Below are 8255 nucleotides of genomic sequence, written 5' to 3'. Positions count from 1 at the left end.
CAGATTCTGGATTTCCATGTCTGGCTACTGTGTGTGTTCTGGGGATCTGAACTCAGGTTTGTATAGTAAGCATTTTACCGACTGGAGTCCCTCACCCCCATTCTTGCTTTTCTGTTTCAATTGATTATTGAAAGCCCCCGATATAGGGAACACGCAGGAAGTATGACTGCTAAGCCACAGGCAAGGGCATTCAGGTAGGGGATGACTATAAACTCTGCATCTAGAAGTGGGCTTGGCTTATCTGAGATGAGTGAACAGGGAGGAGACTTAGGAATAGTGTTAAGATGTCCCTAAAATAAAATAAAAAATAAAAAAAATGATGTCTCAGTGTGGGTAGTACTAGGAGCATCAGTGGAACAAGGAAGAAATGAAGGATTGTATGAGGAGAAAGAGCACACACTAAAGCCCTCTGCACCTGGGTCTGAGCTACATAATGGAGAAACACATAAAGATGCCCATCAACTGCCCAAGCCCTATGCTCTTAGGCTCCAAGTCATTGCTTCGTCCAGATTTCTTCTTCTAAGATTAACTTTTAGCTCCTCAAAGTAGTTAAGACTTTGACTTTAACATTTCACAGTTCCTGTAGTTTGACACAAGATCTGTTTGTTCAGCTTAAAGTGACTCTGATTTTCATCCCTCTTTAGTTCTCTTGATCGGTGATGTTCTTATTAATAATCTTCCCGACTGTGTCTTCAGAGACTTCTTTCTTGGCATTGCCTCCAGGTCATCTTCTCACATCTGCCCCTGGCCTCAGGGTTGATTGCAGGACAGGGGGAAGACAGAATGTTTGTTCTCGGGAATCCTTTAGAGAACGGTACCTGCCAAACTCACTGGCAGAGGTTGGCCTGAGACACACGCTCAAAGGAACAGATGAAGTGATGCGTGAGTTTAAAGGGTGGCAGCTTCACTCCGATAAGAAAGCAATAGAACCTCCTTGGTTCGTGTCTTTGAAAACGACAGTAGGCAGCAGAGCCTGAGTGGAGAAAATACCCGAGGAGCCATTCCTAAAAACGTGAGCATGTCTGAAAATACGCCGTATGTTCAAGGGCTGTGAATTGCCCTTTCAGCTGGGTGGTGCTGTCTGGGGATGAACAGAAGAATTCAATCACAAGGCATCAAAGTGACAATGCATAATCTCCAAGGCGACGACAAGCTCCCTAACCGTGTTTTCCCGTGATTGTAATGGCATTCTATGGGATTAGTTTATTTTAATGGAATTATTTTTCCTAACATGTCATTAAGATGATTTAAATTTACATTTGAAAAATAATAACACTTGGGATCGTGCCCTGTATGGGGGACTCAAAAGTTGCCAATTTGACATTCATTGATACTTAATATGTATATATCAGAAATGTATCTTAACCCTAGGAAGAGAGTTTCATTTAATTCCTACAGAAAGGTTGACCATGTGGCACTACTATGATTTTAATACTACAGACAAGGGTACTGTCACCCATAAAGGGGAACTGTGGTGTGAGCCTGAGAATCATATAGTCAGAGCCTCCCTGAGTGGGGAAATTCAGAGAAAGGGGATGTTCAGGTCACAGTCTCAAGGCAAACAAAGCCCAGAGTTGTGGAAGAACTCTTAGTAGGCCAAAACACTTGTCTTTGGCTCTAGGTTCTGGAATACTCTTATAATTGACATCATTGGAGTATATTTAAACCCTTGTTTTATGTCTTTATGCCCTTTTGTCAAACTATTAGATGAAGTACAGAGAAACACTTCTCTCTAGAACCCAAGAAACCTCAAGAAATCTTCAACACTCTTAGTAATAACTGATGAGCCACCACCAGTGATCAAATCATTCTGATGCTTTACAAGTAGAACAAGTAGAACAAGTGAAAGTTTGGAGCATTTCAAAGTTTGAACCACCCAGACATTGTCACACCCCTTCCCTTCTTCCCCACCGGAGAAAATCTGCTGTGTTGTGCTGGCACCAAAGCTGGCAGGGTAAAAGAGGGCTCAGGGCAGAATGTGTAGGCACAGCATATGATTTTGAGTTGTAATTTTAGAGTTGGCGCTGGCTTCTGCCTATCTCATGAATTTCAATCAGTGCCATTCCTCTTAGGACACTGTGCTAAGGCCAACTCACCCACATGTCTAGCCCTGCATGATACATTAGTGACAGTTTTATATAACTTCATCACATGGATCCTTTACTCAGGTGGATTGCTTCCTCCTCTTCCTGCCTGTTCCTCCTCCTCCTCCTCCTCCTCCTCCTCCTCCTCTTCCTTCTCTTCCTCTTCCTCCTCCTCTTTTTCCCTCTCTTTCTCTCTTTCTTCTTTTGCATAGGAACTTGTTACTCCCAAGAATTCTCCCCAAATCTATGTTGACTGATAATAAAAACACCTTTTATAAATTGTTTTTAAATTTGGTGTTTGTGAATTTTATATATGTACATTTTAAGCATGTGCATAAATATACCTTCTGTTCCTCCCCTCTAGTACCTCCTGTGTCCCCCAACAGTTTCTTCAAACTTACTGGGTTTATTTAGTGCTGCCTGGAGTCAGATGTTTCTCTCCCATCCACCTGGCCCCAAATGCCCGATAGTTGCTTCCCAAATTACCGCACAGTGGCTTATATTAATTATTAATGCTCAGCCCATAGCTCAAGCATGTTACTAGCTAATTATTACATTTTAAGTTAACCAATATTCCACACTCTGCCACATGACATTGCCTTTATTAGCATGGCATGTTCATCTCCTCTTCCCTCTTTGTCTCTCTGATGACTCTCTGACTCCCCCTTCCTCTTCCCAGAATTCTTTAATTTTGTCACCCTGTCTATACTTTCTGCCTGGTTACTGGCCAATCAGCATTTCATTAAACCAATATGAGTGACAAATCTTTGCAGTGTACAGAGGATTATTCCACAGCAGCTTCCTGTGTATATAGGGGGCAGGACCATCTACTGGAATATGGGTAGCTTTTCAGGGGGTGCATCTTTGAACAAATCTTGATACCAGGTGATGGTTTGCTGTAACTGTGGGCCCTGTTGTCTGTGAGATCTTCAGAAGAAAGTGTTATGAGGCGATGGAACACCTGGGTTCTGGAGACAGATCTCACATTGTCTGTTTATGACAGGTCCCAGTTTCCTCCTTGATTATGTGGCTCACTCACTAAAAAGTGGAGTGTTGTATGAAGCAGCTCTTCAATATCTAATGTGTATAGTCAGGGTTCATGATTCTAGTACATTGCCACATGTTCAGAGAAACAAAGAGCCCCCGTTCCTGTTGGAGTCTGTTCTAGACTCTGCATTAAAAATTAAATATCCCAATGTAAAAACCTCCATCCCAAAGCTGTGGGCTGGGAAATGCTTCTGAAGCTTTCTACACAACCTTGAATGAATCTCCTGGATATCTGTGTCTGTCTGTCTGTCTGTCTGTCTGTCTGTCTGTCTGTCTGTCTGCCTGTCTGTCTGTATCTATCTATCTATTATTATTATTATTATTATTATTATTATTATTATTATTATTATCTCTATATATGTAAGAATACATAACTTACCCAGTGTGAGGTCAATTAAGCACAGTTTAGTGTAACCATATACTATGCACCATGGCTGTCAAAAACACTGAGCTGCAGACACACAGAGTCATGTACCATGGCTATCAAAAATGGCAAGTTATAGACACACAAAGGGGATTTTTCAGCATGTGTTATAAGTCAGGGTTTATCTGGTTGAATTTGACATATTTGTAACAAATCCCAGAGTTTTATGATCTGAAATGAAGGCATCTTCTGTTGCAGAGATATACTGTAGGACACTCAGAACTCAGTGGCCAGGCTACCACTAACATCATAGACAAGGGCATCCTAGGGAATCTGTAATTAGCTCGAGCTTAGTAAAGTCACATTCATGCTTCGGAGTCAGCACAAGAGTGTGCGCAGTTACAACTGCAGTTCTGAGTTTTAAAAATCCGAGCCAATGCCCTCATAAACAGATCTATAATCTTGAGATGTTTTCAATAAAACCTAATGAAATTTATTACCATTCCACCTATGAGACTAAGTGGATTTGCAGATGGATAAGGATAAGCTGAGCTCATCTCCTTCGACGAAATTGCCCATCAAGACAGATCTGACCACTGTAATAGATTCAGGAGTGGTTTGCAGCAAATTACCTTAAGTGACTTAACATCGCCAAGTTCTGCTGGAGACATTCTGCGAGGAGTCCTGCTTGCTGGAATTTCTAAGTCTGATATTGTCTCTGCTCTTGAATTTCTAAAGCTCTTAGCCTGGTGTAAAGTGTGCCAATAAAGTGTAATGAAGTTGATAAGGCGTGTAAAGAAAATGAGTTTTGAGGGGCCACAAAAATTAAAACTTGATTATGCTTATAGGAAGGTTGAAACCGCAGCGAGGACGCAGGTAGAAGCTGCATGCGCGCCACAGATGTGCTTCTACATTTATAGACGGAACTCTTACTGGGTGTTAGACATTGGAATTTGAGCAAAAGTTGCCAAGAAGGGATCTCAATCCAGCCAGAGCCACAGCAGTCTCTCCTGTGGTGACAGTACCTATGAAGGATGTGAGTCTAGGAGAGGTGTCTTAGTTTCATAGGCTTGTAATTTATCAGAGACATTTTGACTCAAAACAATACCATTTGTAATCAATGGATTGGGTAGCTCAGAAATTCAGTGCTGGTTTTGCTGTCCAAAAATCAAAGTATCACGAGGGCTTCCTTCCTTCTGGAGGTTCTGGGGGTACCTTTCCCTTTTCCTCCGCATTTCAAGGGCAGCTCAAGGAGCTAAATAGAATACTGGTCTGTCATTTCATTGCATAGTCCTCTTTGTCAAAGAAAGAGAGAATGACATATTTCAAGGTCACTGTCTTGAGTTGAAACTTTCAGGATGTGTGTTCTCGAATTTATACTCTTGCTCTGCATCTTGAATATGTAGAGAAAAGATCTCCTCCTTTGCCTAGGCACACGGTCTGACCATCAGCACTGTGTAATAGCCAGCATTTGCTGGATGCTCACAGTGGCAACAGACAGCCTTCTTAGTTAGTACTTTATATATATTAGCTCATTTAATTCTCACAGTACCAGACGCCCAGTGACTTATGCAGTATGTTTGCAGGAGCACAGAGACCTAAAAATGCCTCCTTGTCCTCTCTTTATTGTGTCTACCCTTCAATGCAGGATTTATCACAGCTTTGCCTATTTATTCCTATGCTGAATTTTACTGTAGAGGTAAATTTACCCTGCTTCTTATGGGGTTACCTCCTGAATTGCTTTTAGGTATTGCTTGTTTGTTTGTGTACTAGTGGTTTATCTAATCCTGATTTGGTGTAGAGGAACAATTAAAAATATTTATAAATATCTAAATTCAGCCTCTCAGTCTGTATAATGTAACTTGTATGTATTTGATTTCAGGACTGATCACTGGTATTGTATCACCAATTAGGGGGTTCTTCTCTGGCAAAGAAGGTTCTCCAGTTCTCAGATTTCCTTAGTTGCTTTAGGCTTTAGGTCTTTATTTAGGTTTCAGGTCTCTTAAGATTTCCCCCTGACACATTATCATGTCTATTTGTATTGCTGTTGTTCAGGGCTTGTTTAAGCAGCCATGTTGATGAGACTTCATGTATATGTGTGTGTATAAAATTTAACCATAATTATAGGAAATTAGACAATGAATTGAAAAGAATAGGGGTACAAGAGAGAGGTTGGCGAAAAGGAAATGGGGCAATGATGTAATTATACTAAATTCAAAAAATATTAAATTCAAATTACTAAATTCAAATTAAAAATAGTAAAAATATGTGTTCTTGGGAAAGACTAATAGTTCTTGAAAATGGCTATGTCCTAATCTTCCCAAATGATAACAGTTGCTCAACAGGACAAAATAGATTTTCAGTTGTGATTAAGGACTGTGTGTGTACATGCAGATGTGTGTGTGTGTGTGTGTGTGTGTGTGTGTGTGTGTGTGTGCTCGTGGAAATCAGAGTCAGCCTTGAGTGACATTTTTCAGGCATTGTTCATATGTTCACCGTTTGGGAGGCAGGGTTTCTCCCTGGCCTGGAAGCTAGACCGCCTGTCTCTGCTCCTCAGCTCTGCAGTTGTAAGCATGCAACCTCACATGTGATTTTTGCCTCTTAAAATTTTCATGCCTATAGTTTTGAGGATTTCATGCATATGTAGAATAAAATATGTTTGTATCTGCCCATAAAGCCCTGGTTGGTAACTGAGGGCAATGGCAATAATCTGTGTTGTTTTGAAGATCTCCAGATCCTCCTTGGGCAATAATTCATAGGGGGAGATCTCCTGCCCCATACCACAGTTTCCATTTAATAACCCGTGTATAACCCATGTAGGACAATTCTGTTGGGTTTTGAAATTATATTACCAACTTACGGATTTGCATAAAGCTTTTTCACATACCCTTAGTTTTGGTTAACCTTCCTCTTATCTTCCCCTTCTCTCTCCTTCCTACCCAAAAACTCTGCTTCATCTTTGAACCCCCAGCACCCCTCTCTCTGTTCTTGTCACTGTGTCCTACTCTGCCTCCACTGAAGCACTAGGCTACGAGGGCACATGGGTAAGGACGTGTTGAAAGGCTACTGACAGAGCCATCTCCTTTAGTAATTAAGGATCGAAAAATGTGATATTTTCCTGGATTGTGCAGGCGGTGATAGCTAATGGTGAGAAACTGGAGAAATAAATTGGGAAATGGTGACATGCTGGTGGAATCTGGAGCCCATAGTAATGTAACAGCTACCTGGGCCAATGAGTCCAGGATTGAAGCCTGCCAGTAGAAGCTGGAAAAGGCAAGGAGAGTGACCTTAGCCTCCAGGAGGGATGGATAGTGCTGTCTAAACTCTCTCGGTTTGGTGAGACCCACATCAGACTTCTGACCTCCTGCCAGTAAGATAATAATACATTGTGCTGTTTTAAGTCATAAGGTTTTTTGTTGTTGTTGTTGTTTTGTTTCTTTTTAACAGTAGCGTGGGAAGTTATTTTACTAGGTTTCTTATTTTGCTCAGTATTAGGGAAACAATTGTAGAATAAACACCCTCAGGTTAGGAAACAAAATAAATTCAGCCTTATTAAAAAGTAAGAAGGTATACATGGACAAATCACTTAATTGTTCTCAGCCATGTCTTTGTTGACAAAATCTAATTCCCTTACCTTTAAGGAGGGGCTTGGGAGTGGTATACACTCTAGTACATTATGGGGATATTAGGAATGACACCTGATAAACCTTTATCATTTTTTGAATAGTTAATTCTTATTTTACTTTTGCTTCTGACTTCCAGAAAATATTTGCCCAGAGATCTCCCCAGAGAGAAGAGAAACAACCTTGAGCCCATTGCCTTTGCTCATTTTACTCTTCTCAATGAACATTTGAGTTGAATTATTTTCCTAGCCTTTGTGATTTTTCCAAATTTATGTCTAGATTTACAGGTCATAGATGTAATTAGGTTGTTTATTATTTCTATATAAATTATGTATAATAAACAAAGAACACCTTTAAATGGCTCTGACATGTGGCTATGTATATTTGTATATTTATAAAGGTCACAGTTATATCATCCAGTGTACCTGACATCTGTTTCAACGACATCCTCCTTTGTGTTCATTCCTGAATACAGGTTATTTCCTTATTATATGTTATATTCCATACAACACTTCTATAACAGTTATTTCTGTGAATAGCTTTTATTTAAAGACTTTAGTTGACAAGAATTCACAGGGCAGCTTTCAGGGGATGGTTGTCTCCGTCCACTATGTCTCCTGGGCATGACACTCCGGTTATCAGGCTTGGGGGCGGCCTGTTGTGTGTGCTCTGCCCTCTCCCTGGCCATACACTCGCAGTTTCAGATGACAGTGAAATCATGTGACACTTGCATTTCTGTTCCCGACTTACTTCCCTTAACACAATCTTATCCAGGTCCACGGATGTTGTTGCGTATGTCAGCATTTCATTGTCTTTTACGGCGGGGAGATACTCCACTGTGTATACACACCAAACACTCTCCATTCATCTCGTGATGAATTGGGATGTTTCCATTCCTTGACGATCGCTGGTGCTCCTGGGACAAAGGAGTACAGCCATTTCCCGGAATGATTTCATACCTTTGAATTTATACCTGGGACTGAAGCTCCTGGATCACTTGGGGCTCCACTTTTAAGTTTTGAGGAAATTCTCTGCTGTTTCCAGAATGGCTACATTAATTTACACTCTTTCCAACGGGGTAAAATGGTGCTTTTGTTCCTTCCAATTCTCCTATTGTCTTTTTTTTTTTAATTTATT

This window comes from Microtus ochrogaster, unplaced genomic scaffold, assembly GCF_000317375.1.
Source record: "Microtus ochrogaster isolate Prairie Vole_2 unplaced genomic scaffold, MicOch1.0 UNK10, whole genome shotgun sequence".
In the NCBI taxonomy this organism is placed as follows: Eukaryota; Metazoa; Chordata; class Mammalia; order Rodentia; family Cricetidae; genus Microtus; species Microtus ochrogaster.
The sequence above is the reverse complement of the archived record's forward strand: the minus strand, read 5'-3'. Positions refer to the sequence as shown.